This window comes from Sturnus vulgaris, unplaced genomic scaffold (genome assembly GCF_052056855.1).
Source record: "Sturnus vulgaris isolate bStuVul1 unplaced genomic scaffold, bStuVul1.hap1 Scaffold_87, whole genome shotgun sequence".
Lineage (NCBI taxonomy): Eukaryota > Metazoa > Chordata > Aves > Passeriformes > Sturnidae > Sturnus > Sturnus vulgaris.
In genome coordinates this window covers 1,665,113-1,677,520 of record NW_028276756.1, presented here as the reverse complement: position 1 = coordinate 1,677,520, position 12,408 = coordinate 1,665,113, and the positions used below count along the sequence as shown (strand labels likewise).

The 12,408-nt window shown below is 48.7% G+C and overlaps 1 non-coding gene across 1 annotated transcript; it reads left to right on the top strand.

Moving 5' to 3' along the window:
- The first annotated feature begins 11,750 nt into the window (after nt 1-11,750).
- Nucleotides 11,751-11,834, top strand: LOC148217287 (small nucleolar RNA SNORD45). Its single transcript, XR_015801109.1, has one exon. It is a non-coding gene; the product is annotated as a small nucleolar RNA SNORD45 (small nucleolar RNA).
- The last annotated feature ends 574 nt before the right edge of the window (nt 11,835-12,408 follow it).

Here is a 12,408-nt window from a genome sequence, read left to right as displayed (position 1 = left end):
ACTTTGAATGCTCTGATTGTCCAAGATTTCTCCAAGGTCTTGGGTCAAACCTTGGATCCATTTCAATCTCTGAGCCTGTATGCACAAGGCCCTGAGAGCTCTCTGTGCCCGCATTTCCCACACCACCTGTCATCTCTGCCTCCGATTTCCTGCTCTCACTGGAACCTGGGGACACTTTCTCAGTTGTGTCCCTCAGTGAGACCCATGAACAATATCAGAAATTTTGGAGTTCGAATAATACTTAATTCTTCAGAGGTTTCCTTGAAAGCAACGGTTCTGACTTGCTTTCCATCTGGTCTGATCCAATTCTTTCAGAAGATTTTCAACTCCAGTTATGGAGAAATATGACAATGACCTCCTTAGAAATATCCATTCCAATTGTGAAGCATGTATTTTATTACTGTTCTCTTTAGAGCAGAGGTGATTGCAGCATTCTGTGATTGATATTTGTGAGCAATGGATTTGTAAAGGATTCTCAAAGCCTGACTGAAAGCTCACACAGTCTTGTACATCTGGATGCAAACTCTGAGATAAGGTGTGCTGACTCAGAATGGCCCTGGAATAGAGAAGACATTGCTGAGAGGGAGATTGAACTAGAAACAAGTTTCAAACAATGGCCTTGCAAAAAGATCAGATATTTTGGAGAATTAGAACTGTTAAATATGCATTCTGGCAAGATCGTGTGTTGTAAAATAATAGATGATTGGTATTAGAATTATTAGCACCATTGTGTGGCAAAAGAGAATAGGCTAAGAAATATTTCTAAGGTTTTATAATGAGGAAATAAGTTGGCTTCAGATAGAATGGCATGGAGTTTTACACCTCTTATGTTTCACCCTTCAAGGAGACTGAAAATGGAAAAAAATCTTTTTTAAAAAGTGCCTCTCAGTTTCCCCATCTCTGTAGAGCTGGGATATTTCAACAGTGCTGAGTCCCTGGACATCAGTCCCTGAGAGGGACCTGAAGGAAAACTTCTCAGAAGTCAAAATCATATTCAAACTCCAAAGTTTCTTGAAGTTTTAATGGATTCCACTGAGGGACACGACTCAGAAAGTGTCCCCAGGTTCCAGTTAGTGCAGAACACTGGAGGCACTGATGACAGGTGGGGACAATCAAGGGAAAGGTGTCTCTGATGCTGAACAAACCTGGATGTGTTTCAGTAATGCAAAGGGCCAAGGGCTGAGCCCCAGCCCCTGACAAGGCAGATCCTGTCCCTCCCTCATTGCTCAGGGCTCTTCCCGGGCCACTGGGCTCTGGGCATGTGCAATGCCAAGGGCAGCACCATGGGGCGGCCCCTGCCAGGCTGCTGAGCAGGGACAAGGAGGCAATGAGGCCCCAGCACAGCAAGGCTCACTTGTCCCCTGCTGGCCTCAGGCCCAGGGCCAGCCTGCATGGCCCAAGTGCTGCAGGAGTTGGCTGTGTCAGGGCCTTTCAGCTGCTGCCCATCCCTGTGCCCTCTGCAGCCCAGGCTGTCCTACGGTGTCCATGCCCTGCGCCTCTGTCCCTGCAGGCTGTCGTCATCCCCCGGCTGCCCCACCTCGCTGGCCCCTTCCTTTGCTGACAGCTCTGCCTCCTGCCTGCCTCTGCCTGCACACACAAAGCCTTGGCCTTGATGTCAAAAGGTTTCAGTCAATTTTTACTCTGTTTGGACTTTCATTAGAGAAACGAGGCCTTGAGGCACTGTTTTCCTGGCAGGGATGGTTGTAAAAGAAAATGACAGCTGGCTCAAGAATGCAGTGATAGAAAAAGCAAGAAGTGAACTGGGAGCTTGGGGTTGATTTTATGGTAATGGATAAATTGTAATACACATGTAGCAGTTGTACATGAGCAACATGCTTTTAGCATCACATGTCTATGTAAGGTTTAGTGTTTTCCCCTGCTGGACCTCAGGCCTGAATAAATGATGCCCTCTTCAACACCAAATTAGTGTTCAGGAGTCTTATTCTGATATTTTGGAGATTTTGTGACAGCGGGGCCTCACTGAATCAAGGAGTCAACTGTGACACTACGGAACCTCAAGAAACAAAGGGGCTTTTTGATACTCTGGGAGCTCATGGAACCAAAATCCATTGTGACACAATGGGGCCACATGGAACCAAAGGCCCACTGTTTTACTGCAGATCCAAGGAGGCCCTGGTGACACTGTGGAACCTCCTGCAACCATGGGTGCATTATGACACTGCAGAACTGTTGCTGAGAGTACTGAAAGCTCATGGAACCAGAAGTTCATTGTGACCAAAAGACCATTGTGACACTGAGAAACCTCTTGGCACCGAGAGTCCGTTATTACACTGTGGGGACTCATGAAACCAAACATTCATTGTGACACTGCAGGCCCTCATGGAACAATGGAGACTACTATGAAACAGAATCAGAGAATGAATGAGGTTGGTAAAGTCCTTTGAGATTCTCAAGTCCAACCTATGACCTAACATCACCTCATCAACTAATCCATGGCTCTGAGTGCCATATCCAAGGTTGGTTTTTTAATGCCTCCAGGGATGGTGACTCCAGCACCTCCCTGGGCAGAAGATTCCAGTGCCCAATCACCCTTTCAGTGAAGAATTTTTTCCCGATATCAAACCTAATCTGTCCTTGGCTCATCTTCAGACTGTGTCCTCTCATTCTGTCAGGTGCTGCCTGGGACAAGAGACCGACCCCCACCTGACTACAGCCTCTGTTCAGGTGGTTGTAGAGAGTCTCCCTGGAGACCATTGTAGCCATTGGGGCCATTGTAGCACAGCAGGGCCTCATGGAATCAAGGGGAGCACAGTGACAGTGTGGGGCTGCATGGGACAAAGGGGCCATTCTGACACCGTGGAACCAAGGAGAACTTTGTTGCACTACAGGGCATCATGGTACAAAGGAGACCAGTTTTACAGTTTGAGGCTTTCTGAAACTAAAGGGCCATCGTGGCATTTTGGGGCATTTTGGAAACAGGGGGATCCTAGTGACACTGTGGGGTCTCATGGAATCAATGGTCTGTTGTGACACTGCAGGGCCTTATGGAATCATGGAGACTATTCTGACACTACAGGTGATGCCTTGGAGTGGCTATCTGGAACAGAGGCTAGACAAGGTTAAGGGAATAAAGTGGGTATTTATTAAAGGCCTTCAATAGATTCACCTTGGACAGTCAAAAGCCTCCCAAAGGCTACACCCAAGATGGACAGGGGTGACAAGTTTTTCAGATAGATTTAAGTTTGGTCTGTTTGCATATCAGGGGTTAATCCTCCAATTACAGCTTCAGGTATTGAAGTCATATTCCCCCAGTTTGCTTCCTCTCCCCAATTTACTTTTGTTTATACTTTTCAGAGCCTGAGGCTTTAAAATGTCCTTGAGTTTCAGGCCTAGAGGAATTGTTTTGTCTGACCTAAATGTAAAGAAAGTTAACTAACACATTATATGGAGTTTAGAGTTATGCCAAAATGCAGTACAGGATTTCAAAAATATAGAGGCTAAAATCTTAAAGGCATCATAGGCCTCACTGATCCAAGGGGCCACTGTGACACTTTGTGGCCCCATGGAACCAAGGAGTCCATTGTGACACTGCAAGGCCTCATGGAAGCAAGGAACCATTGTGACACTATGGGGTCTTGTGGGGATAAGGGGTGACTGTGTCACTGTGTGGCACCGTTGAACCAAGGAGTCCATTGTGACACTACAGGGCCCCATGGAACTGAGAATTCATGGAACAGTGCAGCATCCCATGGAAATAAAGGAATCCTTTGTGACACTGCGGGGCCTCATGGAATCCTGGAGGCCATGATGACACTTTGAGGCCTTGTTGAATCAAGGGGCTCTGCAGGGACTCATGGAACCAATGAACTCTTTTGCCATTGTGAGTCCCCAGGGAACCAAGGGTCCATTGGGATACTGTGGCACAAAGGAGACCCCTGTTACACTGCAAGGGCTCATGGAAATAAGGGACCATTGTGACACTGTGGAGTCCCAAGGAAACAAGAGTCCAGTGTGACACATCTGGGCCTCCTGGAACCAGTGTGACACTGCAGGGCCCCATGGAAACAAGGGAACAGGTAACAGGTCTAGTGGTTTGGCCTGACTGGTCCAAATGACCTTGGCATGTTGAGGTTCTCTTCTCATATGCCCCTGAAACACTGGGGCTCTGGGCTTTCCTTCAAATGGAAAATAATTGTCCTTCTCATTCAATCATCCATAGCCAAAATGGGATTTCCCCTCCAAAATTCCCAATATCCAGGGATTGCTCCCAGACAAAAGCTGTGATTTCCAACAAGTCTTGCTGCCCTTGTCTTCCTGAGGGCCAGCTCTCACCCTGCCTTCAAACACTGGGACTCGCTGTATTCCTTCCTATGGAAAAGAACGTTTCTTCCTGCACAGGCACTCATGGTCATATTTGGAACTTTTCCTCCAAAATTCCTATCTGCAAGGAATAAAAGCTGCCAGGACACTGAGGTCTGGTTGGCCTTAGCCTCTGCTGGCCATCTCTATTCTACACTGAAACACTGGGGCTCTGTGCTTTCCATCCTATGGAAAAAACCAAAATCCTTCTCCTGGCACTCATGGCTGAAATTGCGATTCCAGCTCCAAAAGTCCTAGATCCCAAGATTGCTCCTACACAAAAGCTGCCATTGCAGACAGGTCTGGCTGACTTTGGCCTTTCGTGACTGCAGTTCATCAGCCCCTGAAACACTGGAGCTCTGTGGTTCCCTTCCTGTGGAGACCATGGGGACACTGTGGGGCCCCATGGAACCATGGAGACCATTGTGACACTTGGAGGCCTTCTGAAATGAAGGGGCCACTGTGACACTGTGGGACCCCATGGAACCAAAGGGCCATTGTGACCCTGCAGGGCCTCATGGAAGCAAGGGGAGATGGAACAGATCTGCATGGTTTCCCTTCCTGGGGGCCACCTGACAGGTCTGGCTGATCTTGGAATGTTGAGGGTTGCCTTTCATCAGACCCTGGAGCACTGGGTCTTCCCAGGTGCCCAAGGCTGAAATTGGTACTCTCTCTAAAAAATTCCCTTTATGCAAGGGTTCTCCCAGACAAAAGTTGCCAGGACAGGATGGAGAGCTCTGGATGGCCTTTCCCACTGGTGGTCACCTCTCATCTCAAGGAAGGTCTAAGGAAAGTATTTGAACAGGTTTGACTACTGGAATATCAATGATTCTCTCATCTACTGAAAAGCTCAGATGCTCTTCAGATCATATATATATTTTTTTCTCATTGTGGATTATGCACAAAATATTATTTTTTAATTATTATTATGTATAATTTTTATATTATTTTTATATTAAAATATATTGAATATATTTTAATTTTTAATATTTCATAAAAATAAAAAAATATTATTCATATCACTATCCTGTGTTATCTGACACAAAACACCTCCTCTACATATGGATGCAGGTCACCTGTAGTAGCAAAAACACTAAAGAATCCAGCAGGAATTATTTGTCTCTGCTCCCAGCTGTCACATCTCCTCTGGAGCTGCAGGTGCAGCCCCAGCACTTGGCAGGGCTCAAGGGGTCACAAGCTCAGCTCCCACACAGAGACCTTGCAGACCCTGGGGTGCCCCTTTCAGCCTCCCTGCCCAGAGCCTTTCTGCAACCTTCCCCCTGGAGCTGCTGCTTCCCTGCAGCCCCGGCCATGGACAGCAGCAGAACCTGGTGTATCCTGAGCAGCAGGGCCAGCTCAGGGCCCTGTGGGGAGCAGGGGCTGGGCCAGCAGGACAAGCCAGCCCGGCCAGGCAGGACACGCTCAGCTGGGGAAAGGGATGTGCAGGGAGAGGAGCAAGGGAGCGTTTCTGTGTCTGCAGGGAGGAATGCAGAGGAAGCTGCTGCTGCTGCAGGCACCAGCTCTGGCCAGGCCCCTCTGTCTCCTGCCCAGGGCTGCTCTGCTGGCCTGGGGAGAGACAGGGGCTGGCACTGAGCAGGCAGAGGCAGCCTGTGCTGGGCATCTCCTGGAGCCAGGACCAGCAGTTCTGCACTGTCCCTGAGCTCCATTTCCCCTGCCATGGGGAGCTCCAGCCCTGGGGCTGCTGTGGAGGCTGAGCTCCCTCTCTGCCCCTCAGCAGCTGCTGAGCCCTTCAAGGGGCCAGGGCTGTGGGGTGAGTGCCCCCAGTGCTGGAGCACCCCAGAGCAGGCACTGCCATGGGGCTCAGCCAGAATGGGCTGGGCTGGGTGAGGGCAGGGGAAGTGGGCAGAGCTGGGCAGAAGCTGGTCTAGACTGAGAAGTGCCCAGGAGATAAAACCCACTCGTGTCAGCTGAGCTGTGTGACTCTGCAGGGCCAGGACACGTTCCAGCAGGTGTGTGCTGCTGTGCCAGTGCCTGGCAGGGATCTCACACAGGCAGGTGCAGCACTGAGGAGCTTGGTCTGTGGCCTTGGTGGCATGGCCAGTGTGAGAAGGTGCCCCAGGGCTTTGAGCATCCCTCCAGCCTCTTCCATCAGCCACTTCCAGACCTGGGCACTCTCCCCACTTTTTTGGTCTGTTTGTTCTGTGCTTATCTCCTTCCTCCTGCCGATTTCAGCACTGCTCTAGGGGCAGCATCAGCCCTGCCCGGGCTCCCTCCTCACCCAGCCCTTGGCAGAGCCCAGAGCAGGGCTCTCTGTGAACCCTGGCACGGGATGTGGGTGCTGGGACTGGACACTGAGGTGTGGAGTGGACACTCTGGTGGGGAACATTTGCCCACCCAAAACACTCCCTGTGCTGTGCTGTGTCTGATGAGGGGATGTGGGGTCTGTGCTGGCCAGGGGGACTGTGCTGCCCCAGGGACAAATGACAGGCATGAGCCACAGCACAACGACCAGGAGGTGGAAGTGAGGACAAAGTCCAGAGGAGGAATTCAGAAATCTGCCCTGAGCGTGTGTTCATGTGTTTAGGAAAGGCAAAGCTCAGCTGGAGCTGATGGAGGCTGCAGGCAACATCCAGAGCAAAGTCAATTTATTGCTGTGTTGGAATTCAAAATGCAAGGGTCTGTAAGGCAAGGCATAGAACTAAACACAAGTTTAGCTTTAGAATTTAAGATCTAGAAGAAATAAAGGTACTTACAAAGGGAAGAAGAAGTTTCAGAGTGCAGCCATGTAAGTTTGTGTGTTGGGATATAATTGGCTAAGAAAGTTCACTCTGTGGTATGAGTCAGTAAAACGAAATATCTTAGTATTGAATTAGAAACCTAAATATCTCTGTTGACAGTGCTTTATTGGTTAATAAAACCTTAAAAGGCCTTGTAACCATAAGTCTTGTGACTTCTAAGCCATGCTGTGACCATTTGTAAGAAAAACTTACCATTTCTGCCTGGATAGAAAATAAAAAAAATAAATAAATCACACTTTCTAAAGGAACCGTCCCTTCTCTCTGCTTCATTTGGAAAAGCAAAAAACCCCACCAAAAATTACAACATAAAAAAATACGGCCACACTTTAAAAATATATAATAAATACAATGAACACACATTCTGAAAATATAACGTAAAAACAACAAACCAGCACCTGGAGACAATTTCTTTGTCATGTCCCTCAGTGGGACCCATTAGAACTTCAGGAAACTTTGGACTTTGAATATGACTTTGAGTTCTTGAGAGGTTCTTTTCCTGTTCTAATTCAATCCATGGGAAACCTCCTTCACATTTATTAGTAGGACTCATTAAAATAAGAGAAACTTTGGAGTTTGAATCTGACTTTGAATTCTTGAGAGGTTTCTTCAACTCCCTTTCAGGGACTGATGTTCAGGGACTCAGCCCCAACACCGAGAGGGTCATTAAAGTCCTTGTGCTGTGTCTGTGCTGCTGAGCTGGGCTGGGCTCCTGGCAAAGGCAGCACTGCAGAGAGAGAGCCAATATTTCGAAAATATTATTTGGAGCTCCTTGGCAGCACCAAATGCACACAGGGGCTTATTGGGATCAAGCAAGTCCTGACAAACCATGTCTCTGCCTTGATTTCCCTCTGGTCTGGTGCAGTTCATTGGGAAGGTTTTCAACTCCAGATATGGAGAAATATTTCAAAGAGTTTCTAAGAAATATCCATTCCTATTTTCAAGGGTGTATTTTATTACTGTTCTCTTCAGAGCAGAGGTGATTGCAGCATTCTGTGATTGATGTTGATCCAGGGTCTCTCCTCAGGAGGTCTGGCAAGGACGAGTTTCCTTTCTTTGTCAGAGCCACTTCGGGGACTACAGCTCCCATGATGCTTCGCAGTTGCCATAGAGTGCTATTCGAGCCGTGACTTCATCTCCCATCATGCACTGCGCCCCACCGAGAGACATTGCAGCTGCACCTACAACTCCCATGATGCTCCACGGCTCTATCAAACCATATTATACCCACGCCTACAACTCCCATCATCCCCTGCACCCCCGAGAGCCCCGTTAGAGCCCCCCAAGTGCCCGCTTGGACCCCGAATGGCCCCAGATTCTCCTCCCTGACCTCCAAGTGCCCTCCTGGACCCCCAAGAGCTCCCCCAGGCCCTGAAGTGTCCATCACAATCTCTCAGTGCTCCTCCTAGTGCCCACTCAGGTCTCCCAAGTTTCTTCCGGACTCTCAAGTTCTGTCTAAAATCCCTGCCTAGACTGAAAACTGCCTCAAATGTACCCCAGAAATGTCTCCATGAATCCCAAATGGGTACCTTTTATAAGGTCTGAGAAAATGATTAAAAAGATGACAATGGTACTAAAATAGGAGAAATAATCATAAAGCTGGAGAAATACTTAGCCAGTAGTGGTCAATTATTAATGAAGGGAATTGTGTTACTTAGAACCAATGACCAAAAAAAATTTTGGTTGCCAAAAATGTATTGATTTTTTTACATAAATAAAAAATTAAGGTGTGATAAATGTGATCCGTACTAATTAATTTGTAACTATATTAGCAAAATTGTATTTAGATCAATAGAAGACAATTGTTACAGAGTGAGGGGGGACATGGATGAGACAGGACACAGGACATCTTCCAGATGTTGGGAGTCGAAGAAAGAGGTTGGAAGAAAGTCAAACAAGAATAGTAGAAGGACGTAGGTCTGACAAGCAGCATCTAGAAATAGAAAGTTTTGACCTTGAAATGGGCCAAAATGGGATGATTCCAAGCATGGGACTTAATTAGAGTCATGTTATGGAAAACATCTGCTCAGTCACACAGTGCACCTGAGCTACCTGCAGGTCACACCTCGGTCACTGATGAAGACGATGAGCCTTCATCGGAAATAAGACCCTCAAAAGGATGAGAGACCCCCTAACCCATTATAGAGCATGCACCGTACACACAGTGACGGAGATTTTAGGAATAGAAGGTAGGAGGAGTTTTCTAGGAACTTCTGTAGCCTACAGTATATAAGTGGGATTGTTAGCCTGGATGCTTTGGTACGTGAGGAATGGGAGCCCCTCCCTGTACCCCCGGTCAGTTTTGCTTATGCTTTATACGAACCTCAATTATACTAAATTACTTACTGCCAAATTTTGTATATTCTCAAATATATGCACTTTGATTGTTTCATCTCCAATACTTTAATTGTCATCTCCAATACTTTTGTTATGAATGATTTTCTTTTCTTTTTCCAATTAAACAAACAACAAAGATTAAAAGTAACAACAAATTTTTAATAGTAACAATTATAAATGAATACAATCAGAAGTATCAAAGGTGATTACAAAAATTATTGAAACTAAATACCATCCAAGTAAAGTATTACAATTGTATAATTTGGAATGGATAAAATTTGAGAGTAAGTGTTTTAGTATAATCGAGGTTCGTATAAAGCATAAGCAAAACCGACCGGGGATACGGGGAGTGGCTCGCCATTCCTCACGTACCAAAGCATCCAGGCTAACAATCCCACTTATATACTGTAGGCTACAAAAGTTTCTAGAAAGCTCCTCCTAGTTTCTATTCCTAAGATCTACGTAACTATACTGCACGGCGCATGCTCTACTAATGGGTTGGGGGTCTCTTATCCTTTTGAGGGTCTTATTTCCGGTGAAGGTCCATCATCATCATCAGTGACCGAGGTGTGACCTGCAGGTAGCGCAGGCGCCCTGTGTGACTGAGCAGATGTTTTCCATAACATGATTTTAATTAAGTCCCATGCTTGTGATCATTCCATTTTTGACAGCTTCAAGGTTGAAGCTGTATTTCTAGATGCCGCTTATCAGACCTTCGTCCTTTGACTCTTCTTATCTGATTTTCTTCTAACCTCCTTCTTCGACTCCCAACATCTGGGAGATGTCTTTTATCCTGTCTCACCCATCTCCCCCCTTGTCACTCGGTAACAATAGTCTTTTATTGATCTAAATACAATTTTGTTAATATAGTTACAATTTAATTAGCACGAATCACATCACACTTTGATAGTATTCCTTTTATTACTATTTAAAAATTTACTATTAAGTTTAATCTTGTTGCTTGATAAATTGGAAAAATAGAACATCATTCATAACACCAGGTAAGCAGTGGTGGTCGAATAAACGTCCTTATCCCAATTCACAAACTCTGCGGAGACAGTCAGTCTCACAGATAACCGTCTGGTCCTTGTAGATAACCAGCAGTGAAATCTGGAAGTCTGGTCCTTGAGATTGGCAGCACTGATCAAACAAAGGCAGGAAGGGCTATCGGGAAGACTGATATTGCAAGCTGGTAGTCCATGCAACTTACTTGGAAAACATAACATAGCATAATATAACAAGATGATTTTAAACAGAACTATTTAATCATATAATTTCTTTTATCTAGTGTCCATGCTTCAGTTCAGAGCTTAGTATTCTGGTTTATACAAGCCCCAATGCTTTTGTGATTAACACGGATCTTTTATGGATGGTCCCAGGATGGAGGCAGAGGGGATGGAGCCGGCTGGGGTGGAGAAGGATGCCCCGAGAGTGGAGGGGGATGGGGATGGAGGCGGGGGAGATGAGGGTGGATCCAGGGCAAGGCAGGCACGGCCCGGAAGCGGATCCTGGCGGCGGCTCCTCCTCCCGGGGCAGCGCGGGCGGATGATCCTGGGGAGCGGCCGTGGGGTGCGGGACGGGACCGGGAGAACGGGGGGATAGCGGGGAACGGGGGGGATAGCGGGGATTGGGGGGATAGCGGGGAACGGGGGGATAGCGGGGATTGGGGGGAGAGCGGGGATTGGGGGGATAACGGGGATTGGGGGGGATAACGGGGATTGGGGGGATAGCGGGGAACGGGGGGGATAGCGGGGATTGGGGGGATAGCGGGGATTGGGGGGGATAGCGGGGATTGGGGGGGATAGCGGGGAACGGGGGGGATAGCGGGGATTGGGGGGATAGCGGGGATTGGGGGGGATAGCGGGGATTGGGGGGGATAGCGGGGATTGGGGGGGATAGCGGGGAACGGGGGGGATAGCGGGGATTGGGGGGGATAGCGATGATTGGGGGGATAACGGGGAACGGGGGGGATAGCGGGGAACGGGTGGGATAGCGGGGATTGGGGGGATAGCGGGGATTGGGGGGGATAGCGGGGATTGGGGGGATAGCGGGGAACGGGGGGGATAGCGGGGATTGGGGGGGGGATAGCGACGATTGGGGGGATAACGGGGAACGGGGGGGATAGCGGGGAACGGGGGGGATAGCGGGGAACGGGGGGATAGCGGGGAACGGGGGGATAGCGGGGATTGGGGGGATAGCGGGGAACGGGGGGATAGCGGGGAACGGGGCGATAGCGGGGATTGGGGGGATAGCGGGGAACGGGGGGGATCCTCTGTGTGGGTGCCGGTGCCGGGGCTGTGGAAGGAAGGGGAGGAGGAGGAGGAGGAGGCGCTGGCCGGCCCGGGATGAGCGCTGGCATGTATTATCTGAGGCGAGCTGATGTCTCTCACCGCTTTAGCTCTAGAATTACTCTGAGGCCCGGCCATCCCTCCCTCCCTCCCTCCCTCCGGCAGCGCAGCTTTTGCCCGCGGTGCCATCGAGTCCCCGGGCCGGGCTCTGAGCCCGGAGCTCTGCTCAGGCCGGCCCTAAAGCCGCAATGTTTTGTGCTTCCCGCAGGTGTGTGGTTAAAGCCGGGACATTCCAGGCCCGGTGTCTGATGCAGCGTTTTGGAGAGTGCCCAGAGCTGCAGGTGCCAGTGGCACAGGTGAGGTTTGGGGTGACCCAGGCGCTCCCAAGGCTTTGGATGTGCAGCCCCTGGGAAGGCTCCCTGTGCCTGTGCTGGGCTCCTGTCAGCTCCCCAGGCATGGGTTTGTGGGCAGGGAAAGGAAAGGAGCCAGGGCCTCGTGTTCATCTGGGTCCTTTTGTATCTAAAGTCCAGATTTGGCTTCTGGTGCTGTATTTTCTACTGCAATTTAAACATTCTGTTTTTAATAAAACTATTTTTGGTGTCGTTTTCGTGTCCCTGGAGACACAATGGTCATCGTGTGGGGAGGAGGGAGAGCTCAGGAAGGAGAAAGGATGGGGGAAAGGTGCTTGTAATTTTACTTCTCAATGT